We start from the raw sequence: 25,810 nt of genomic DNA, 5'->3' as shown, positions 1-25,810 counted from the left end.
CAACTCGGACAATAACAGCAAAACATCAAGTGTCATATACAGCAGTAAAAGGGAAACCCCAGGACTCACACGAAAGTCCAGGGGCACCCTTTGGAGGCAACAACAGGGCAAGAACACAGAGAAGAGAAGCCGACAATCTATACCCAAACAGTCCGAACACCTCTCAAAATAAAAGAAAGAACCAAAGTTCTTCAGATTAAAAGGGAGCCTGGGCTGAGGAGCTCCCACAAGTCCTATGGGCATATCGAACAACGCCACATTCCACCACAAAGGAATCACCCTTCCGATTAGCGTACGGAATGGAGGCAATAATTCCAGTAGAGATTGAAGAAGGGTCGCTTAGAGTGATCCACTATAGTGAAGAAGCCAACTCCCAACTTCAAAGGGAAGAACTCGACCTACTTTCGGAAGTCCAAAAAAGAGTTCGGATTAGGGAAGAAGCATTAAAACATCGAATGGCTTCGAGATACAATCAAAAGGTAGTACAGCGAGTTTTTGCTGAGAACGACCTCATCCGAAACGATACCAGAACAACCCGACCTGGAGAAGGAAAGCTGGCAGCAAACTGGAAAGGACCCTACCGAGTCATAGAAGTACTGGGGAAAGGCTACGACAGAGTATCCGACCTCGAGGGGCAAGAGCTACCAAGGCCATGGCATGCCTATAATCTAAAAAGGGCGCCAGGCCGAGATCCAAAAAGATTGCCCGACCTAGAAGGGTAAGTACTAACACGTATACACTCTTATCTTCATTTTATTGTTTAAAAGATTGCAGATTTCCTAAAAAGTTTTCTACCAAGACGACCGACTACGGCAGATCGGCAAGGTGAAAACCAAACTCACCGCCCGATCACGACAAAGTCGGCAAGATGAAAACCAAATTCATCGTCCATTTTCAAAGAGACAAGTCGGCAAGGTGAAAACCAACTTCACCGCCCGACCATGATGAAAACTGAATTCACCGTTTGATTTTGACAAAGGTCGACAAAGTGAAAACCAAATTCACTGCTCTACCAAGATGTATTAATATGAAACATTCATCATCCGATTATAAAGCTACAGATCGGCAAAAAGTGAAAATCGAATTCACTGCACGATCACGACAAAGACCAACAGAGATGAAAACCCAATTTCTACAAAATCGGCAAAGATAAAAATAGAATAATGCAAGAAGTTATCGAAAGTGATCCATAGAAAGGACCTGACGAGGTCTTAACAAAATGGATTGCTAAATAATAACTTAAGACTGACCGACATACCAGAAGTTGGACCAGTCGCAATAACCCAAGTTATAAGTAAAGCCCTAGAAAGTGGTCTGGCCAGCCCTATAAAAGAGGATTACTATAACTTAGAAGGGCCCGACATGATGAAGTCGGCCCAAAAGCTACAAAAGTTATAATAGTAATCCCTGAAAGAGACTTGAACAAGGTCCAAGAAAGAGGATTACAGAAATAACTTAGGAGGACCCGACATGAAGAAGTCATCCCAAAAGCTACAAAAGTTATAAAAGTAATCCCTGAAAGAGACCTGAACAAGGTCCAAGAAAGAGGATTACAGAAATAACTTAGAAGAGCCCGACATGACAGAGTCGGCCCAAGTGACAAAAGTTATAAAAGTAATCCCTGAAAGAGACCTGAACAAGGTCCAAGAAAGAGGATTACAAAAATAACTTAAAAGAGCCCGACATGACAGAGTCAGCCCAAGCGACAAAAGTTATAAAAGTAATCCCTGAAAGAGACCTGAACAAGGTCCAAGAAAGAGGATTACAGAAATAACTTAGAAGGGTCCGACATGATGAAGTCGGCCCAAAAGCTACAAAAGTTATAAAAGTAATCCTTGAAAGAGACCTGAACAAGGTCCAAGAAAGAGGACTACAAAAATAACTTAGGAGGACCCGATATGACAAAGTCGGCCCACAACACAAAAGTTATAAAAGTAATCCCTGAAAGAGACCTGGACAAGGTCCAAGAAAGAGGATTACAGAAATAACTTAGAGGGACCAGACAAGAAGAATTCGGACCAACGAAAACTACAGCTTGGACCAACAAGAAGAAGTCGGACCAACGAAAGCTACAGCTTAGACCGACAAGAAGAAGTCGGACCAACGAAAGCTACAGCTTGGACCGACAAAAAGAAGTCGGACCAACGAAAAATGTGCACTAAAACGGACATAGCTCCGCCCAAAAAGCCACGGCTCCACGACAAAGCTATCAAAATTGTTCAGACTGACTAAAAGGTGTTCTACAAGAACACTAAAAAGTTATTAGACAAGTTAGCCCCAAGGACCACCTCGACCAAACAGAAAGAGGACAAAACCAGAAGTGATCAAAAGAGGTCGGACAACAAAGTACCGACACTCTACAAAGATCCACAAAGGGGACAAAGACATCTCGCAACGGCCAGAGGAAGGCCAGAAATGCTTTGCTAAAAAGTACAAAGTCTTGAAAAAAGACACTACTTACAAGGCAAAAGCAGAAATCAAAACGGCACTAAAAAGTCATCCAAACAGACTATAAAAAGGTTCCCCGTCGGAACACTACCTAAAAAGTTGTTGGATTATGACTAAAAAGCCCGAGCAGTAAAGACAAACAAGTCGGAAGAAGGCTGAAAAGACCTCTCAACAAAATAAAAAGGGCAATACCAGACTCGCACAAGAAGAAACTACTCAAGATCGACCAAAGTCAGGATGCTTGAGCACGACTTCCCCAAAGAGATCGAAGCTCTGAAAGCACGATCTCACGGAAAGGTACGAACTCAAGCAGGGGCAAAGTCGTACAGGTCGACGTCAGCTAAGAAGAGGCGCAAGAACGATCTCAAAAAAGAACAAGCCAAAAGGTGGGGAAACAACTTAAAGCTCAAATGTGCTTAGCTGAAAGGGATACAACTCTACTCAAAGAAGGCACAATCTCAAACAAGGCTACGAACATCATCTGAGACTAAAAAATGTTCTACATAAAGAAAACTAAAAAGTCATTGGACAAGTCACTAAAAGCCCGGATATCAAGCCGCAAGGATAACTTCGCCAAAGCAGAAGGTTGTCAACACAAACTTAAAGCAAGGCGTGATCTAGAAGGCAAGGGTAGAAAACCCACACTGCCGCTCAAAAGTGGTTGGACTGTGAAGTACCAAACCTCTAGAAAATCTACAAAGATTGCAAAGCAATAAAGAAACAAGCAAGACAGATGCTTGAGCACGACTTCCAAAAAGATCGAAGCTCTGAAAAGCACGATCTCACGGAAAGATCCAACTCAAGCAGGGGCACTGTTCATACCCTGGGTCAAGCTATCTGACTCGGGATGTTTAGCGACAAGCCGACCGACCTCTTCAGGTCAGACTATCCGACCTCTTCTCAAAGAGCTCGGCCAAATATCTGACCTCTTCACAAAGAGCTCAGACAAAACACCACAGAGGCCCAAGAAGGCCCAAACGAAGGAACACAGCCCAATCTAAAGATAGAGGCGGTTCCCCAGAAAAGATAAAGGTGGTTCCCCAGAAGATAAAGATGACCTCACTCAAAGATAAGATAAGATAAGATAAGATAAGATAAGATAACTAACTTATCTTATCTAAAACGGTCACTCCACACCATTATAAATACACTGGAGCACCCAGGTATAACTCATACTCTGATTCTACAAAAAACATGCTTAATACCCTTGCTAACTTAAGCATCGGAGTCCCTTGCAGGTACCCCCACCCTCCGAGGACGAAGGATCAGCAGCATTCCCAGTCCAACAAGTCGGACGCAACAGCTCCGGCCACCACCTAGAAGTTGGACACGTCAGCACCGACCAGCATAGAAGATCTTGTCCGAGATCGACCTACAGTTTCAGGTAACCCTCGGAACAGGTGCCCCTGGACTTTCGTGTGAGTGCTGGGGTTTCCCTTTTATTGCTGTATCTTTTTGCTGTTATTATCCGAGTTGTTTTCTTATTTGCCCGAGTTGTTTGGTAGTAACCCCATTTTTCTTTTTCTTATTGTAGGAATAGTTGACCTATGTCTTCTTGCAAAAAACATTGCTGAGATGTCTACTAAGATCCCGGACGGCATTTCTGACTGGCTGGATTTTATAGTTTTAATGTGTGTTCCTGAGTACTGTGTACGACCTAGGAGGTTCCATAGAATTTGTAGGGATAGGGATGAGGAGAAGAATCATGAGTTGGTGTCGCTGGACCCTGAGGAGAGGGTTTGGTTTCCTTCCTTGACTCCGGGGGAACGACCCTGACCTGATATGGTTAGGACCTTTTCTTCCACCGAGATTGATGGATTTTGTAGTGTTTTCTGGATGAGGCTTCTATTATTGCTCCCTGGTTTGGTACTGAATGGTTTTGAAAGTGCATCAGCTCGGGCATTTTGTTCCCGAGGTATATGTCGGACCTCATATCCCCCGAATTGTCCGAGCTGTTCCGTGGTGGTGGCTGGTTTTGAAAGTGCATCAGCTCGGACATTCTGTTCCCGAGGTATATGGTGGACTTCATATTCCCCGAGTTGTCCGAGTTATTCTCTGGTCTTGTCCAGGTACTTTTTCATGGTGGGATCCTGTTCATACCCTGGGTAGGACCTGTACGACCCGGGCTAACTGAAGATAAGTTGACTGACCTGTCCAGACCAGGATTACCCAACCTCTTTATAAAAGAGGTCGGCCAAAACGCTACAGAGGCCCAAGAAGGCCCAAACAGAGGAACGCGACCCAAATCTAAAGGCAGCCCAAGCCTAGAAAGATAAGGGCGGTTCCCTTAAAGATAAGATGACTTTACTCAAAAGATAAGATAAGATAACTATCTTATCCCAAAGAGAAGATCACTTCACACCATTATAAATACACTGGAGCACCCATGTATAACTCATACTCTGATTCTACTAAAAACCTGCTAATACCCTTGCTAACTTAAGCATCGGAGTCCCTTGCAGGTACCACCACCCTCCGGTGATGAAGGACCAGTAGCACCTCCAGTCCAACAAGTCAGACGCAACAGCTCTGGCCACCATCCACAAGTCAGACACGTCAGCACCGACCAACACAGAAGATCTCGTCCGAGATCGACCTACAGTTTCAGGTAACCCTTGGAACATTGGCGCCGTTGCCGGAGAACCTGAAAGTCATCCCATCTTCATGGCAGACAATCTTGACGACGACCACGACTCTGATCTAGAGAATAGGACGCCACATAACAATGCGAACACCACACCAAAAGAAACACCTCAACCCAACAAAGATAAGAATCTACCAAATACATAAATCATGGAGGCACTACAAGCTCAACAAGATCGACTCAATCAGCTCGAAAAAGAGGCCGAGCACCAGCGTGAAGACGAAAGAAATGTCTAGAGAGAAACTAGGCGACGCCGAGAGTTAGAGGATAAACTCCTAAAACTGGAAGCCAACTTAAAAACCAAAATTATCCAAACCGATCCTGATGACACACCCCACAAGGATCAGGATCCCTTCACCAAGGAAATCATGAAAGCCAAGGTTCCAAGGGATTTTAAAGCTCCCGACATGACCCCATACGACGGTACCTCCGATCCAAGCCATCATCTCAGCAACTTCAGAAGCAGGATGTATCTCACTGATGCCTCAGATGTAATTTGGTGCAAAGCCTTCCCGACTACTTTAACAAAGACAGCAATTAAGTGGTTCGACAGTCTGCCCCCTAGATCCTTCACAAGCTTTGACGACTTAACCAAGAAATTTCTTGCCAGATTTTTCATCCAGAAAGACAAGGCCAAACACGCTCCAAGCCTATTAGGAATCAAGCAAGGAGATCGGGAGAGTCTTCGCAACTACATGGAAAGATTCAACAAAGCATGTCTGGACATACAAAGTTTGCCAACAGAAGCAGCCATTATGAGTCTCGTTAATGGCCTACGAGAGGGACCTTTTAGTCACTCTATATCAAAGAAATATCCCACATCACTGAATAAAGTGCAAGAATGAGTAGAGAAGTACATTAACATGGAGGAAAACTCTCGACTAAGAGAGACCTCAAAACCAGGATTCTCCTACTCCTCCCGAGATAAGGATAAAGAATTCAAGAAAAAAGAAGATCAACATGGAGAGAAGATTAAGAAATACCACAATTACACCCCCTCTCTAGGTGTCCCTTGTGGAAGTTTACCGAGAAGTATGCCACACTGAGAAGATTCCACCACCTCGACCAATTAAAAGCAAAAAAGGAGGCAGAAATCAGACAGAATATTGTGAATACCATTGAATCTATGGACATCCCACCAACGAGTGCTTCGACTTGAAGAATGTCATAGAAAAATTGGTGAGAGAGGGGAGACTAGATTGGTACTTAGCCAACAGGACAGATGAGCCCAGAAAAAGAAGAAGGGACGAAGAAGTCGGACGAACTGAACGACCACCTCTTATCCCAGAGAGACATGTCCACGTGATACATGGAGTATTTGCGGGAGGAGAAATCTCCAAATCATCTCGCAAAAGACACCTTAAAGAAGTATATCACGTCGAGGGAGGAGAAGGAGCACTCGACCTTCCTACTATTACTTTCACTAAAGAGGACGCGACAGGCAACATCTCAGGACATGACGATCCCATGGTCATCACTATCATATTGGCCAACGCTAATCTCCACCGCACACTGGTGGACCAAGGAAGCTCGGCTGATATCTTATTTAAAACCGCCTTCGATAAACTCGGCCTACAGGAAAAAGAGCTCAGAGCATATCCGAACAGCTTGTTTGGACTAGGAGACACTCCAATCCAACCGCTCGGATACATCTCATTACACACTACCTTTGGAAAGGGAGCCCGGTCAATGACACTCAACATAGACTACATTGTAGTCGACGTAAGTTCAGCTTACAATGCCCTACTAGGTCGGACAACCCTAAATCAGCTCGCCACAGTAGTCTCGACTCCACATCTTTGCATGAAGTTCACAACTACAGAAGGGATCGCTACGATAAAAGGAGACCAGAGGACAGCGCGTCGCTGTTATAATGAAAGTCTGAACCTTAGAGGCGAAGGAGAAGAAATTCACACCATCGAACTCGGGGGAGTTCGAGGTCGGGAAGAACTTCGTCCACAACCTGAAGGCAAAATAGAAAAAGTCCAGATCGGAGATGTCCCAGATAAAGCAACGAATATCGGCGCAACCCTAAAAAGAGATGTAAAGGAGTCCCTTATACAGTTCTTAAAGGATAATGTCGACCTCTTCGCATGGAAGGCCGCAGATATGCCGGGCATAAATCCCAAACTAATGTGCCACAAGCTGGCAGTATATCTAGGATCTCGGCCAGTACAGCAGAGGCGCAGGAAGCTCGGACGAGAAAGATCCCAAGCCGTGGAAGAACAGGTACAAGCTCTACTGGAAGCAGGATTCATAAGAGAGGTCAAATACCCATTATGGTTAGCTAATGTTGTCCTAGTGAAAAAATCAAACGGAAAGTGGCGGATGTGCACTGACTACACCGACCTCAACAAAGCTTGCCCAAAAGATCCCTATCCACTCCCAAGTATTAACGCTCTGGTGGATGCTTCCTCCGGATACAAATACCTCTCATTTATGGATGCTTATTCAGGATACAATCAAATCCCGATGTACCCACCTGATCAAGAAAAAACCTCGTTTTTAACCCCAAAAGCAAATTACTGTTACGTCGTCATGCCATTCGAACTCAAAAATGCAGGAGCCACCTACCAAAGATTAATGAACAAGGTCTTTACAGACCATATCCGGAAACTCATGGAGGTATATGTGGACGACATGTTGGTAAAAACACAAGGCGAGGAGTCATTACTATCCGACCTTGCCTAAGTGTTCAATACCATAAGAAAGCACGGCATGCGACTTAACCCTGCAAAGTGCACCTTTGCAGTAGAAGCTGGCAAATTCTTGGGTTTCATGCTCACACAAAGAGGAATCGAAGCAAACCCGGACAAGTGCTGGGCTATACTCGACATGAAAAGTCTGACCTGTGTCAAAGAGCTGCAACAACTCAACGAGAGACTGGCAGCCTTGTCCAGGCTTTTAGCTGGATTAGCCATAAGATCTCTCCCCTTCTACGCCATGCTAAGGAAGGGAAAAAAAAGGTTCGAATGGACGCCAAAGTGCGAGCAAGCTTTCCAGGATTTCAAAAGATTCCTGGGACAACCACCTATTCTTACCTAACCACGGGAAGGAGAAGCACTCATATTATACCTTGCTGTGGGAAGTCGGGCAGTAGCTTCAGCATTGGTCAGAGAAGACGAAAGTGGACAACAACCATATACTTCATCAGTAAAGCGCTACAAAGGTCCGAGCTGAACTATCAAAAGATAAAAAAGTTTGCCTACGCTCTCATATTAACTTCTCGACAACTTCGCCCATACTTTCAAGCTCACACCATCAAGGTTCAGACCAATCAGCCCATAAAAGGCATTTTGCAAAAAATAGATTTAGCGGGAAGAATACTACAGTGGGCAATCGAGTTGTCCGAATTTGACCTTCAATATGAAGCTCGGACAGCCATCAAATCACAGTATCTGGCCGACTTCATTGCAGAATACACTGACACCCCGAAAAACCCTACAAAATGGAATCTCTATGTAGACGGCTCTTCAAACAAAACCGGGAGTGGAGCAGGTGTGATAATAGAAAGCGATTAGGGAACCCAAATCAAACTTTTCTTGAAGTTTGAGTTCCCTACTTCCAATAACCAGGCTGAGTATGAGGCGCTATTGGCTGGGGAGGTTGGAGCTCAAAAGCTTATCATCTTCAGCGACTCACAAGTAGTTACTTCACAAATAGAAAGGACCTACCAAGCCAAGGATCCTATCATAAAAAAGTACCTGGACAAAACCAGAGAACAGCTCGGACAATTCGAGAAATATGAGGTCCGCCACATACCTCGAGAACAGAATGCTCGAGCTGACGCACTCTCAAAACTAGCCAGCACCAAACCAGGGGACAATAATAGAAGTCTCATCCAAGAAATACTACAGAGCCCATCAATTTTAGAGGAAGAAGAGGTCCTAGCAATATCAGGCCAGGACCAAGGTTGGATGACCCCCATAATCAACTACCTTAAGTCGGAAATACTCCCTACAGACAAGAAGGAGGCAAAGAGGTTAAAGCGGGAGGCACAGCACTACACTATCATAAACAACATCCTATACAAGAGAGGACTTTCAACACCTCTACTAAAATGTGTGCCGACCTCTAACACAGAAGAGGTGTTAGAAGAAATACACAGTAGAACATGTGGCAACCATCTCGGAGCACGAGCTCTCGCCAAAAAGGTACTCCGAGCCGGATTCTATTGGCCGACCTTACAAAAAGAAGCCACTGATTTCATCAAGACATGTCCACCATGTCAGAAACACGCTAACTTCCACATCGCCCCACCAGAGGAACTCATCAGTGTAACATCACCTTGGCCATTTGCAAAATAGGGACTCGACCTCCTCGGGCCCTTCCCCCAAGGGTCGGGACAGGTCAAATTCCTTATTGTAGAGGTAGATTATTTCACAAAGTAGATTGAGGCAGAACCCCTAGCTAATGCCACTGCTCAAAGAAGTCGGAAGTTCCTATACAGGAACATTGTCACAAAGTTTGGGGTTCCTCACTCCATTACCACAAACAATGGCACTCAATTCACAGATGCAGGCTTTAGAAAGTTGGTAGCCGACTTGAAACTAAAACACCAATTCACATCCGTAAAACACCCTCAGGCTAATGGACAAGCAGAAGCTGCCAATAAAGTCATGCTAGCTGGGTTAAATCGGAGACTATAGGACGCAAAGGGAGCCTGGACGGAGGAACTCCCACAAGTCCTATGGGCATATCGAACAACTCCACATTCTACCACAAAGGAATCACCTTTCGGATTGGCTTATGGAATTGAGGCAATGATCCCGGTAGAAATTGAAGAAGGGTCACCCAAAACGATCATCTACAATGAAAAGGCCAACCCTCAACTTCAAAAGGAAGAGCTTGACCTACTTCCAGAAGTTTGAGAAAGAGCTCGGATCAGGGAAGAGGCGTTAAAGCGTCGAATGGCCTCAAGATATAATCGAAAGGTAGTACAGCGAAGCTCCGCTAACAATGACCTCATCCTAATCTGAAATGATATTGGAACAAGTCGACCTGGAGAGGGGAAGCTAGCGGCTAACTGGAAAGGACCCTACCGGATCACAGAGGTACTGGGAAAAGGCTACTACAAAGTGTCCAAACTCGAGGGGTGAGAGCTACCAAGGTCATGGCACGCCTGCAACCTAAAAAGATATTATATTTAGGAGGTAATAAAAAGATCTTAGGTCAGAAGGTGCACTCTTTTTCCGAAAAAAGGTTTTTTAACGAGGCACCAAGCCAAGATCTGCAAAGTTACCTGACTTAAGAAGGGTAAGCACCCACACATGTATATTTGCCTATTTTCTATTTTGAATAAATTTTTTCAGATCTTCTACAAAGTCTCTTTATCAAGACGCATTAATCTGAAACGCAAAAATTCATCGCCCGATTATAAAGCTACAGATCGGCAAAAGTGAAAAACCAAATTCACTGTCCGATCACGATAAGGTCGACAAAGATGAAAACCAAATTCATCAAAGGTTGGCCAAGCGAGGATCAAACTCACTACCCAATTTCTACAAAATTGGAAAGATGAAAAAGCGATAAAAATAGAATAATGCAAGAAGTTATAAAAAAGTAATCCATAGGAAGAGACCTGACGAGGTCCAACTAAAAATGGATTACTAGAAATAACTTAGAAGAGACCGACAGAAAAAAGTTAGCCTAAACTAGTCAAAGCTACAAAAGTTATAAAAAGTAATCCATTAAAAGAGACTTGGCAAGGTCCAACTAAAAATGGATTATTAGAAATAACTTAGAAGGGACCGACATAAAGAAGTCGGCCCAAGCCGATTCAAGCTACAAAGTTATAAAAAGTAATCCATAAAAAGAGACCTAGTAAGGTCCAACTAAAAATGGATTACTAGAAATAACTTATAGGGGACCGACGTGAAGAAGTCGGCCCAAGCTGATTAAAGCAACAGAGTTATAAAAAGTAAACCCATAAAAAGAGACCCGGCGAGGTCCAATTAAAAAAAAGGGATTACTAGAAATAACTCAAGGTTCGTCGAGAAAAATTAACTAACAGAAGACGTACGCTAGAAGGGACACAGTTCGACTCAAAAGGCCATGACCTCACCAAAATCAACCTACAAGTGTTCTATGAGAATACTACAAAGAATAAGTCGAACAAAATAAGCCTCAAAGGCTATTTCGACCAAGCAAGAAATAAATAAGCACAAAGGCCATCAAAAGAGGTCAGACAGCAAGATCCCAACACTCTAAAGATTCCGAGAAATGCCAACAAAAGCTGCAAACAAGCATATCAGGAAGAAGCAAAGCTACCATAATAAAATACTCAAGAGGCCACTCGAAAGTCGACCTCAAGAGCTTAAGAGACCATTTGTTTTTCTAAATAAGAGTTGCTAAAGAAAAGCAACTAAAGTATCCAAAGTCAAACAAACCACCAGTTACAAAAATCAGAAGTTAAAAGCCCACAAATTGGGCCGAAAAAGTTATAACCAATCATGAAGAGTTCACAGTTTCCCCGGTAGCAACGTCTTGGGGCGGAGTAGGAGGACGGGTTGAGATAGGGACAGCATCCACAGTCCCATCTGGACGGCTTAAAATCTGCACATCTGGGTCGGACTCGGGCTGGCTAACCTCGGCAGCAGGAGTTAAGGAAGTTGGAGCAGCAGAGCCTTTAACTAGCGGCTGGGGAGGAGGATCTTCATTATCATCTTCATCCGGGGCAGGGACGATCTTACCATTCTCCATGATATTATCCAAACTAAAAAGACTCGGGTCGAGCTCGGGGAGCTAGAACTCGGACCTGAGCCTTCAAGGTTTCGTAGGCATCAGTCACACTGCCCACGAGATGGCCTTGGAGCTCAGTATAATCACCTTGGACAGAATCCAAACTCTCCCTGGCCTCCAGCAGCTCACCATAAACCCGGACGTAGCTCTCCTTATGCTTCTGCGCCATTTCCTCAGCCAGATTTATAGAAGCCACAGCCGCAGTAGCCCGAGCCCTCTCATTCTCCAAATCAATCTCTAATTTGGCCACTTTGGCATCCAACTCATCCTTCAAACCTTTAATCCTGTCAATCTCAGACTTGGCCTCCTCCAAAAAAGTCTTTGTTGCATGAACCGGGATATCCTGAGCAATTCAAAAGAGGGCTGCACCAATGTGTGCCATCTTAACACTACTCCGGGTGATGAAATCCAGGTGGTGAAGAATGGACACGTCATTCATTGGAAGTCGGCTATAAGGGACTATTTGGTTGTCAATAAACCCCACGGCATCGAAGTCAGGGGCATCAAGGTCAAAGGGCTCAACAGTCTTTTGCTTCTTGGGTGGAGGACCAACAGATGGAGAAGAGGTAGCACCAGAGGTCGACACAGGGGGATCAGAAGGAGCAAGACGAACCTGAGGAGTAGGGATCACTCTCCTCGGCCCAGAATCACTGGAGGTTAGTTTCTTAGGAGGAACCTGAGAAGATCCCTCCCCAGCAGCTCTGGCCGAGATGTTTTTTGCAGTTGTAGCTTTCTAGGCTTTTTTAAAAGCCTTCATAGCATCCGAGGTCTTCGCCATCTCTGGAAAAAGAAAACCAGCAAAGTTAAGTCCCAATTAGAAAGAAAGGAATATATCTACAAGGTAAAGCAAACACAGCAAATCGACTACTCCCTAATTCGGCTCGCAAAAGGGAGAGATCCCCTAAAAACCTCTTAGTGTCAAGATGGAGAGGCTCCCCCCAGTTTTCCTCCAACACATGTACTAGAGCCTGCTCAACCTCAACCAACATCTCCCAAGTATATCTAGACACAACTACATTCTTTTGCCAATCTAAGGGGAAAGCGGGCTCGTCATTTTCATCCAAAAAGAAGGGTCGAGCTCCTTCAACAGCTCGGACCTTGAAGAAATAGTTCTTAAAATCTCTAAAAGATTCATCATACATGGCAAAAACTTTCTTCCCCTCAGTAGCTCGGAAAGAAATCCAAGAAGCCTTCTTCTTAGCCACCCCGAGTTTTGTCAAGACAAAAAGAAAAAGAAAGAGAGTTTGAGAAGGTCGGACATCCAACTCCTGACACAGTAATTGAAAGATTTTAATGAAGCCCCACGAATTTGGGTGAAGTTGGGATCGAGATACATTGCATGACCACAACAAGTTGGTCTCAACAGAAGTAAAGGGAAAGGTAATGTTCATTTGGCTGAAAAAATAGTCATAAGCATAAAAGAAGGGACGTTCCCCCTAGACCGAAGAAGAAAAACAAACCCTCTCATCAGGATCAGGCGCTACAAACTCATAATCCTTCTCTTGCTCCCGATTACTACAAATCCTGTGATGTTTCCTAAGCTCCACACAGTACTCAGCATTAACCACAGAAACACACATCAAAATGAGGGAGTCTAGCCAGTCTGACATGCCCTCAGGGACTTTGGAGGACGTCTCGACAATATTTTTTCGAGAAGACATGGGTCAACTAGTCCTACATTAAGAAAAAGGAAAATGAGTTACTAATCAAACAGCTCGAGCAAGTTAAAGAGAGCAACTCGGACAAAAATAGATACAACTCAGACTAAGGCATGCAAATGTTAAGAAAACAGATATAGCAGCGAAAGAAAACCCCAGGACTCACACCAAAGGTCCAGGGGAATCTTTTGGAAGCAGTACAGGACCAAAATTGACAAAACCCAAAACCTTAGCACCATTCCACAAAAAAAAACATAAAGAAGATCAAATCTTACTCTGGCAAAAAATGACCTCCCTCAAACAGCAACACTCCGAAGGATAAAATCACAAAAGGAATCAAAAGTTACCATCTTTTCACAAATTATCAACAAGGGAAACTATCGACATCAAACATGCTAAAGGGGAAATCAGCAAAGATGCAACCTTTTTTTTTCAAAACAAGTAGTTCACTATCCCAAAAGCTTCAATCAGAAGATACAATCAGAAACAGTAACAACACTCAAAGCCCTAAATACGTCAAACGACAAAAGGTCATACAAAAGGAAGAAGACCCACCTGTAGTAAGGAGGAGACGATAAAAGCTGAAAGATTGAAGCAACGACGAAGCCGCACCAGACAAATCACCTTTCGAACAAAAGAAACGAAGTAGTAACAGTCAAAGAAGAGAAAGAGAGAAAAATTGAGACGAAAGCTTTGAAAATTTCAAAATGAAGATACGAAGAGGGAAGTAAAAAGGAAACGGCAAAAAGTTAATGGAGCATTTAAACTTCGCACGTTCCCAAGGAAAAACGCAAAACACGCGTTCTGATTAAAAGGAGTGAGAAAAAATGCTCCACATTCAAGCAGCTCTACAAAACGGAATCGACAATGCTCGAGCTCGACTTCACCAAAAAGGGGTCAAAGGTATAAAAAAGACACGACCTCAAAGGAAAGATTGAACTCAAGCAGGGGCATTGTTCATACCCTGGGTCGGAGCTGTACGACCCGGGCTAACTGAAGATAAGTCGACTGACCTGTCCAGACCAGGATTACCCGACCTCTTTATAAAAGAGGTTGGCTAAAATGCTATAGAGGCCCAAGAAGGCCCAAACAGAGGAACGCGACCCAAATCTAAAGGCAGCCCAAGCCTAGAAAGATAAGGGTGGTTCCCTTAAAGATAAGATGACTTCACTCAAAAGATAAGATAAGATAACTATCTTATCCCAAAGAGAAGATCAATTCACACCATTATAAATACACTGGAGCACCCAGGTATAACTCATACTCTGATTCTACTAAAAACCTGCTTAATACCCTTGCTAAATTAAGCATCGGAGTCCCTTGTAGGAACTACCACCCTCCAGTGACGAAGGATCAGCAGCACCCCCAGTCCAACAAGTCGGATGCAACAGCTCCGGCCACCATCCACAAGTCAGACACGTCAGCGCCGACCAACACAGAAGATCTCGTCCGAGATCGACCTACAGTTTCAGATAACCCTCGGAACAGATCCTTAGCTTGGTCGCTCCTTTCTATTTGTGAGGTTACTACTTGTGAATTACTAAACACGGTAAGCTTTTGAACTCCTACCTCCTTAGCTAGCCTTAAACCAGCCAGTAGTGCCTCGTATTCAGCTTGGTTATTTAGCTCGATTTGGATTCCCTGATCACTTTCTATAATTACACCTGCGCCATTCCCGGTTTTGTTTGAAGAGTCGTCCACATAGAGATTCCATTTTGTGGGAGTTCCCGGGGTGTCAGTGTACTCTGCAATGAAGTCGGCCATATACTATGATTTGATGGCTGTCCGAGCTTTATATCGAATATCAAATTCAGATAACTCGACTGCCCATTGTAGGATTCTTCCAGCTAAGTCTATTTTCTGTAGGATGCCTTTTATGGGCTAGTTGTTACAAACTCTGATAGTGTGAGCTTGAAAGTATGGGCGGAGTCGTTGAGAAGTGAGTATGAGGGCATAGGCGAACTTTTCTATCTTTTGATTGTTTAGTTCGGCCTCTTGTAGAGCCTTGATGATGAAGTAGACGGGTTGTTGCCCACCTTCGTCTTCTCTGACTAGTGCGGAGGCTATTGCCCGACTTCCCACTGCGAGGTATAATATGAGATAAGTTGGTCTTCTTTCTTCCTGGATTCTTTATCCTTGTCCTGTGGTGGGTTAGGAGAATCTGTTTTTGAGCTATCTCCCAATCGAGAGTTCTCCTCCAGATTGATATATTTTTCCGCCCTTTCTTGAACCTCGTTTAGAGATGTTGGGTACTTCTTGGATATTGAGTGGCTGAAAGGTCCTTCTCTTAGGCCATTGATGAGTCCCATGATGGCCGCTTCTTGTTGGAAGACTTTGTATGTCAAGGCATGCTTTTCCATGTAGCTGCAAAGGCTTTTCCGATCTCCTTGTTTAATTCCCAGCAAGCTTGGAGCGTGTTTGGCTTTATCCTTCTGGATGGAGAACCTAGCGAGGAACTTTTTAGCAAGGTCGTCAAAACTTGTGATGGATCTTGGAGGTAAACTGTCGAACTACTATATTGCTATCTTTGTTTGGGTAGTCAGGAAGGCTTTGCATCGAATGGCGTCCGAGGCGTCAGTGAGATATATTTTGCTTCTAAAATTGTTGAGGTGATGGCTTGGATCCGATGTGCCGTCGTACGGGGTCATGTCGGGAGCTTTGAAGTCCTTTGGGATTTTAGCTTTCATGATCTCTTTGTTGAATGGGTTTTGATCTTTGTGGGGGCTATCTTTATGACTGGATCGAGCGGTCTTGGTTTTGAGATCGGCTTCGAGCTTTTAAGAGTTTGTCCTCTAGCTTTCAATGTCGTCTTGTTTCTCTCCGAAGGTCTCTTTCGGCTTCCCGTTGATGCTCAGTTTCTTGTTCCAACTGTTTAAGGCAATTCTGTTGCTCACGGATAGCTTCCAAAATTTTTGTGTTTGGGGGTTGCTTATCTCCCCCGTTTTGAGGTGTGTCTGGAGGTGGCGTCCGTGTTTTTGTTTGGCATTCTGTCCACCAAACCAAAGTTATGGTCGTTGTCATGGTCGTCTGCCATGGTGATGGGATGACTTCCAGGTTCCCTGGCAACGGCGCCAATGTTCTGAGGGTTACCTGAAACTGTAGGTCGATCTCGAACGAGATCTACTGTACTGGTCGGAGCTGTCCTGTCCGACTTGTTGGATCTGGTGGCCGGAGCTGTCGTGTCTGACTTGTTGGTTCTGGTGGCCGAAGCTGTTGCGTCTGACTTGTTGGACTTGGCGGTGCTGCTGATCCTTCGTCACCGGAGGGTGGTGGTACCTACAAGAGACTCCAATGCTTAAGTTTGCACGTGCTTTAGGCAGGTTTTTAGTAGAATTAGAGTATGAGTTATACCTAGGTGCTCCAGTGTATTTATAATGGTGTGGAGTGATCTTCTCTTGAGATAAGATAGTTATCTTTGAGTGAAGTCATCTTATCTTTAAGGGGAACCGCCTTTATCTTTCTAGTCTTGGGCTGCCTTTAGATTTGGACTGTGTCCCTTCGTTTGGGCCTGCTTTGGGCTCCTCTGGGGATTTGGCCGACCTCTTTTGAGAAGAGGTCGGTAATGGGCCAACTTTAAGAGGTCGGTCATGGGCCAACCTTCCGAGAGGTCGGCCAACCCGGTCCTTTATAGCTCGAACCGATGCATGAACACCTACCCTACCTTTATAGCTTGAACATTTTTTATTTTTCTGCGGGTAAGGTAGGGTTTAGAACTTTAGGGTGCGGGTAGGGTTAGGGTTGAGAGATTCTCAACCCACGGGTAGGGTAGGATAGAGTTTTAAGAAAGTTTTCAACCCGCGGGTAGGGTTAGGGTAGAGTCCAAACCTACCCTACCCTACCCATTGCCAGCCCTAGTTTTAGGTTCTTTTGTTGGCGTGAATCATCACGACCAGTCGACACTTCTTGGATGTGCGCTGATGAATAATGAGGACATTCAATCATTCAAATGGAAATTTGAGTGTTGGCTACGTTGCATGGGAGGGAAGGCACCAAAAGGCATTCTTACCGATCAATGCACATCGATTCAAAGGGCAATTGAGCTATGCATGCCAACAACAATTCACCGCTGGTGTATCTGGCACATCATGAAGAAGATCCCAAGCAAACTAAACAGCCACAAGGGACACATTGATATTGAACAAGAGATGAGCCATGTTCTTTGGAACTCGTACACAAAAGACATATTTGACAAAAACTGGAAGGATTTCCTCACAAAGTATGGCCTCGGAGGCAAGAAGTGGCTTTCAGGTAATTGAGGTTTCAATTCAAATTATTTTCATGCACAAATCTTTTTTTCCCAAAGCATGCATTGTTTTCGGTTCACCACACCTTATGGGTTCGGTTTGTTTTACAGAGCTGTACAAGGATCGGCATATATGGATTCCAGTTTACTTGGATCACCACTTCTGGGCCGAGATGAGAAGCACACAAAGGAGCGAGAGAATGCATTCATTTTTTAACAAGTTCATTGTTCACCCTACCACACAGAGCTTTACACTTAGGATGTAAAACAGAGATGGCGAAGTGCTACGACCTCTAAAAGTAAAAATTTAATATATAATATAGTGTAAAAGGTTTATAACTAGGAGCCTTTGAAGAAAGGGATAACGCAAAATTGTTAAATTGAAAAGCACAACACTCCGTGTACGGTAACGTAAGCAGGATAGAGCAAGCTAATGAAATTATATACTAAGAGTTCCAAAACACATGTAACAAAACTCAAAACTCGGCTCGCAAAGATAAACCGGTCCGAGCACATAGTTATACATATATAGATATATAGGAAAAACCCAAAAGAAAACCCAAAATGCAGAGTTACAAAATCCTGAATCTCCAAAATCACCTCTAAGAGGAATTAATACAGCATATATATATATATAATAGATGGAGATAATAAGTATCTAAACAAATACAAATAACCAAAATAAACCCGAAAGATAAAGATCTTTGCAACATCAGAAGCTTCCAGCATGCCTCAGCAAGGTGCCACCTGCCCTGCATCTGAAAACCACAAAACCCGCATGGGTGAGAACCGGAGGTTCTCAGCATGGTAACAGTGCCCACATATCTAACATATAATGGCCAGGGAAAACCGAAGGCAATCCTAGAACTTCCAACAGATAATTAAAGCTTAAAACATAATTAAACCATAAAATTAAAATAGACAACTAGCTAAGGGTCTTCAGAGCTATCTAAAACTCCCCTTTCTGACTCCTCCAAACCTCCCAACCACCAATGGAACCAAATGCAATAACCACAATTATTACAAACAGAGAAATCACAAATAGGATTCAAATATAGTAGATAATCAAGTAGCATTTAGTTATGCAATCACTTAGGCAATCCAAACAAGACATATAGATGCATATGACTCATGCCTGTCCTAGTGGCTGATGAGTCTCATCTGTTGGTTATAAAGCCAACCCGACAAGTCCTGGAAGCTAACCATTGGACTGTCCTTCTATCGCACATTCCCAACTCGAGTAATTCTCAATCATAAACATAATCATAATCATAATCATACAACACCCACATTGGTGTTTATCCACGGGGGCGAGCTCATCCGAAACTTTCACAGTGTCCAGCCACCCTTGCGACATAGGGTCAGCAGAGTATCGAGTCTCAACTTGGAGCACGTGGTGGCTAGTCACTGCTTTCATCCAGGAAAACTAGTATCTCAGATAATTATTTCACATCCACTCATAACATCCCATAATTATTCATTATGACCGTATCATCACTCATCATAACCCGGGACAAGTGGGAAGAAACCACAACATTTGCGTTCATCCGGGGAGCCTCTATACTAACCAACCTCGAGCAAGTGGGGCGAAACTATAACCCTTGCATCTACCTAGGAGGTACATTCTCATATGCCCAGGAGGAACCAAGGAGGGGATCCTAACCTCCTACCATCTCGCTGGGGGCGATTTTACAATGCCAGAAGGAACAAAGAAGGGGATCCTCACCTTCCACCATCTCTCTGGGGTCGCACTTTCCAGAAAGAGAGCTCAAGATAAAACAATCATTCACATTCACATTTTCATTTCCAGCCATAAATCACAATTTTTTATCATAGCCATCCGGCTCATAACATAATCTATAACCAGCCAATAATCATTATTAAATAATGTCCTTCGGCTCACGGCATACACCACACTTCCATCATCACCCTCAGCAACTCATACAATCATAATTAATCATAATTCATCATTAACCCTCTCCTTACTTCACTCTTAAGCTACCACCTTTCCTAGCTTCCTCTCATTACTAGGCATACTATACAGATCTAGGACTAAACGGATGAAAATAGAGGCTTAGAAGTTTGAAATTTAGTTTTAAAAACACAAAAGTCATATTTGCTGAAAACAGGGTCACGGAAGATTACAAGCTTGCTGGGAAAGTGAAAAATTTAAAAACAAGGTTTATATAAGAAAACAGGGCAGTGTGCGTACGCACAGAGGAGTGCATGCGCACGCCTAGAAGAATTTCAAGATGTGTGCGTACACATAGAGGTGTGCGTACACACAGGAGTAAAATCTTTGCAATTCTGTTCGCTCGCACAAGGCGTGTGAATGCCCTCAATAGAACATGCTTCCCAACGTGTGCGTGCTGGTGTACGGAATTGTGATTCACACTTTTCACAACTCCGATACAACTAACCAACAAGTGCACTGGGTCGTCCAAGTAATACCTTACGTGAGTAAGGGTCAATCCCACGGAGATTGTCGGCTTGAAGCAAGCTATGGTCATCTTGTAAATCTCAGTCAGGCGGATTCAAATGGTTATGAGGTTTTGATAATTAAAAGATAAATAAAACATAAAATAGGATAAAGATACTTATGTAATTCCTTGGTGGGAATTTCAGATAAGCGTTTGGAGATGCTTTGTTGCCTCTGAACCTCTGCTTTCCTATTGTCTTCATCCAATCATGCGTACTCCCTTCCATGGCAAGCTGTAACATCCTCTCAGTGAAAATGGTCCGGCTACGGTTTCTGTACGGCTAGTCAATTGTCGGATTTCTCGTCTCGGATGAAAAATACCAGGCACAGCTACCGCAGGGCTAATCATCTATCGGTTCTTACTTGTGTCGAAATAGGATACATTTATCCTTTTGCACACTGTCACTGCACCCAACATTCGCGAGTTTGAAGCTTCTTCACAGTCATCCCTTCCCAGATCCTACTCGAAATACCACAGACAAGGTTTAGACTTTCCAGATCTCAGGAATGCTGTCTATTGGTTCTAGCCTATACCACGAAGATCCTAATCATGGATTTGGATGCTCTGTTGTCAGGAGAGGCGATGCAAATCTGTGGATCAGAGACCCAAGAGAATATACTCCAGCTGTCGTCTAATGACTACGTTGAACATCATGTAGACCGTTTTGTGGTTGTCAGGCACGCGGATATAGGCTAAGCGAGTAACGAAGATTGGGTGATTGTCACGGATAACCCCTTCATTCAGACTTAACTAAATTAAGTACAAGAGTATATCTTGGAGAAGAAGTAGGCATGAATTGAAAGAGAAACAGTAGTAATTGCATTAATTCATGAGGAACAGCAGAGCTCCACACCTTAATCTGTGAGGTGTAGAAACTCCACCATTGGAAAATACATAAGAGAGAAGTCTAGGGATGGCCAAATGGCCAGCCTCCCAAATGGCCTAATATGATTTCTAAATGTTGAAGAAAAGCCAAAAAGGTCATTTTATAATAGTAAAAAATTCTATTTATACTAAACTAGTAACCTAGGTTTACAGAGAATAAGTCTAAGTGCAAAAATCTACTTCTGGGGCCCACTTGGTGAGTGTTTGGTCTGAGCCTTGAAGCTTTCACGTGCATAGGCCCTTCTTGGAGTTAAACGCCAGCTTGGATGCCAGTTTGGGCGTTTAACTCCAGCTTTGGTGCCAGTTCTGGCGTTTTACACCAGAAAAGGGTCTCTGACTGGCGTTTGGATGCCAGTTTAGGCCATCAAATCTCTAACAAAGTATGGACTATTATATATTTCTGAAAATCCCAAGATGTCTACTTTCCAACTCAATTGAGAGAGCACCAATTAGGCTTCTATAGCTCTAGAAAATCCACTTTGAGTGCAGGGAGGTCAGAATCCAACAGCATCTGCAGTCCTTTCTCAGCCTCTGAATCAGATTTTTGCTCAGGTCCCTCAATTTCAGCCAGAAAATACCTGAAATCATAGAAAAACACACAAACTCATAGTAAAGTCCAGAAAGGTGAATTTTTGCATAAAAACTAATAAAAATATACTAAAAAGTGACTAGAACATACTAAAAACTACCTAAAAATAATGCCAAAAAATGTATATATTATCCGCTCATCACAACACCAAACTTAAATTGTTGCTTATCCCCAAGCAACTGAAAATAGAATAGGATAAAAAGAAGAGAATATACAATAAATTCCAAAATATCAGTGAAACTTAGTCCCAATTAGATGAGCGGGACTAGTAGCTTTTTGCTTCTGAACAGTTTTGGCATCTCACTTTATCCTTTGAAGTTCAGAATGATTGGCATCCATAGGAACTCAGAATTTGGATAGTGTTATTGATTTTCCTATTTTAGTATATTGATTCTTGAACACAACTACTTTATGTATCTTGGCCGTGACCCTCATCATTTTGTTTTCCAGTATTACCACCGGATACATAAATGCCACAGATACATAACTGGGTGAACCTTTTCAGATTGTGACTCAGCTTTGCTAGAGTCCCCAGTTAGAGGTGCCCAGAGTTCTTAAGCACACTCTTTTTGCTTTGGATCACGACTTTAACCACTCAGTCTCAAGCTTTTCACTTGGACCTGCATGCCACAAGCACATGGTTAGGGACAGTTTGATTTAGCCGCTTAGGCTAGGATTTTATTCCTTTGGACCCTCCTATCAATTAATACTCAAATCCTTGGATCCTTTTTACCCTTGCCTTTTAGTTTAAAGAGTTATTGGCTTTTTGCTCTTGCCTTTTGGTTTAAAGAGCTATTGGCTTTTTCTGCTTGCTTTTTCTTCATTTTTTTTGCCATTTTTTTTCGCAAGCTTTGTGTTTTTCACTGCTTTTTCTTGCTTCAAGAATCAATTTTATGATTTTTCAGATTATCAATAACATTTCTCTTTTTTCATCATTCTTTCAAGAGCCAACAATTTTAACATTCATAAACTTCACTATCAAAAACATGCACTGTTCAAGCATTCATTCAGAAAACAAAAAGTATTGTCACCACATCAAAATAATTGAACTATTTTCAAGATAAAATTTGAAACTCATGTACTTCTTGTTCTTTTGCAATAGAAACATTTTTCATTTAAGAAAGGTGAAGGATTCATGGAATTATTCATAGCTTTAAGACATAGTACTACACACTAATGATCATGTAATGAAGACAAAAACATGGTCAAATATAAAGCATAAAAATCGAAAAATAGAAAAGCAAATAGACAAGGAGATTAAGAAACGGGTCCACCTTAGTGATGGTGGCGTCTTCTTCCTCTTGAAGAACCAATGGCATTCTTGAGCTCCTCTATGTCTCTTCCTTGCCTTTGTTTCTCCTCTCTCATGGCTATTTGATCTTCTCTAATCTCATGGAGAATGATGGAGTGCTCTTGGTGCTCCATTCTTAGTTGCTCCATGTTGGAACTCAAATCTCCTAAAGAAGTGTTGAGTTTCTCCCAATAGTTGTGTGGAGGGAATTGCATCCCTTGAGGTATCTCAGGGATCTCTTGATGAGGGACTTCCTCATGCTCTTGTTGAAGTCCATGAGTGGGCTCTCTTGTTTGCTCTATCCTCTTTTTGGTGATGGGCTTGTCCTCTTCAATGAGGATGTCTTTCTCTATGACAATTTCGGCCGAATTGCATAGGTGACAAATGAGATGAGGAAAGGCTAACCTTGCCAAAGTGGAGGGCTTGTCAGCCACCTTGTATAGTTCTAGAGGTATGATTTCATGAACTTTCACTTTCTCTCCAATCATGATACTATGGATCATGATAGCCCAATCCACAGTTACTTCGGACCGGTTGCTAGTAGGAATTATGGAGCGTTGGATGACCTCTAACCATCCTCTAGCCACGGGTTTAAGGTCATGCCTCCTTAGTTGAACCGGCTTGCCTTTGGAGTCTCTCTTTCATTGGGCTCATTCCACACAGATGTCCTTGAGGACTTGGTCCAACCTTTGATCAAAGTTGACTCTTCTAGTGAAAGGATGAGAGTCTCCTTTCATTATTGGCAAGTTGAACGCCAACCTCACATTTTCCGGACTAAAATCTAAGTATTTCCCCCCGAACCATTGTGAGCCAATTCTTTGGGTCCGGGTTCATACTTTGATCATGGTTCCTAGTAATCCATGCATTAGCATAGAACTCTTGGACCATTAAAATTCCGACTTGTTGAATGGGATTGTTGAGAGCTTCCCATCCTCTTCTCTGAATCTCATGTCGGATCTCCGGATATTCACTCTTTTTGAGCATGAAGGGGACCTCGGGGATCACCTTTTTCTTGGCCACAACTTCATAGAAGTGGTCTTGATAGACCTTTGAGATGAATCTCTCCATCTCCCATGACTCGGAGGTGGAAGCACTTGCCTTCCCTTTCCTCTTTCTAGAGGTTTCTCCGGTCTTAGGTGCCATTGATGGTTATGGAAAATTAAAAAGCAGAGCTTTTTCCCACACCAAACTTAAAAGGTTTGCTCGTCCTCGAGCAAAAGAAGAAAGAAGAGAGTAGAAGAAGAAGAAAATGAGGAGATTAGGGCGTGTGAAAGGTTCGGCCAAGGGGGTGAAGAGTGTTTGAGATGTGTGAAATGGAAGGAGTAAGGAGTGGTATTTATAGGGTAAGGGAGAGAGGGGGTCCGTGTGGGATTGGGTGGGTTTGGGGGGGAATGGTTTGAATTTGAATGGTGAGGTAGGTGGGATTTTATGATGGGTTTTTGGGAATTAGTGGATGGATGTGAGTGGTGAAGAGAATATGGGGAAGAGGGTAGGATTTGATAGGTGAATGGTGTTTGGAGAAGAGTATTATAGAAATGTGTAAAGAGAAGAGAGTGTGAGGTGGGGGTAGTGGGGATCCTGTGGGGTCCACAGATCCTGAGGTGTCAAGGACTTCTCATCCCTGCACCTCCCTGGCGTTTAAATGCCCTCTATGTGCCATTCCTGGCGTTAAACGCCAGGTTGCTGCCCATTTCCAGTGTTAAACACCAGTCTGCCTGCTAGTTCTGGCGTTTAACGCCCAGTATAGTGCCAGACTGGGCGTTAAATGCCCATTCTGCTGTCCTTACTGGCGTTTAACACCAGCCAAACTCCAGACACCTTTTTCTAGTGTTTACGCCAGTTTGCCTACCAGTTCTGGCATTTAACACCCAGAATGGTGCCAGGCTGGGCGTTAAACACCCATTTGGCTATCCTTACTAACGTTTAAACGCCAGTAAGCTCGTCCTCTAGGATGTGCTGTTTTTTATGCGGTTTTTTATTTTGCTTTAATTTTTGCAGTTGTTTTTGTGACTTCACATGATCATCTTCCTAAAGAAAAAAAATAAACTAACATAGATAAATAAAATTGGGTTGTGGTACATGGATATATGATCCTCTTGCAACGGCTCCAAAAACTTGGTGCTCACATTATGATTCTCACTTTGTCACAACTCCATGTAACTGACCAGCAAGTGCACCGGGTCGTCCAAGTAATACCTTATGTGAGTAAGGGTCGATCCCACGGAGATTGTTGGCTTGAAGCAAGCTATGGTCATCTTGTAAATCTCAGTCAGGCGGATTCAAATGATTATAGAGTTTTTGAATATATAAAGATAAATAAAACATAAAATCAAGATAGAGATACTTATGTAATTCATTGATGGAAATTTCAGATAAGCGTATGAAGATGCTGTGTTCCTTCTGAATCTTTGTTTTCCTAATGTCTTCATCCAATAATTCATACTCCTTTCCATGGCAAGCTGTATGTTGGGAGATCACCGTTGTCAATGGCTACCGTCCGTCCTCTTAGTGAAAATGGTCCAGGTGCGCTGTCACCGCACGGCTAATCATCTGTCGGTTCTCAATCGTGTTGGAATAGGATCCATTGATCCTTTTGCGTCTATCACTACGCCCAACCTTCAGGAGTTTGAAGCTCGACACAGTCATCCCATCCCAGATCCTACTCGGAATACCACAGACAAGATTTAGACTTTCTGGATCTCAAGAATGCTGCCTATTAATTCTAGCTTATACCACGAAGACTCTGATCTCACAGAATGGAAGGCTCTGTTGTCAGGAGAGGCAACCATACGCATGGACCAGGAATCCAAGAGATACTCATTCAAGCTTGT

The 25,810-nt window shown here is 43.3% G+C and overlaps 1 long non-coding RNA gene across 1 annotated transcript; it reads right to left on the bottom strand.

The window, feature by feature from the left end:
- Positions 364-10,100, bottom strand: LOC110265204. The gene is made up of 2 exons (XR_002351542.1): positions 10,057-10,100; positions 364-509 (listed from the first exon to the last, which is right to left on the bottom strand). It is a non-coding gene; the product is annotated as an uncharacterized LOC110265204 (long non-coding RNA).

This window comes from Arachis ipaensis, chromosome B08 (assembly GCF_000816755.2).
Source record: "Arachis ipaensis cultivar K30076 chromosome B08, Araip1.1, whole genome shotgun sequence".
NCBI classification, from domain to species: domain Eukaryota; kingdom Viridiplantae; phylum Streptophyta; class Magnoliopsida; order Fabales; family Fabaceae; genus Arachis; species Arachis ipaensis.
This window is presented reverse-complemented; position numbering and strand designations above follow the sequence as displayed.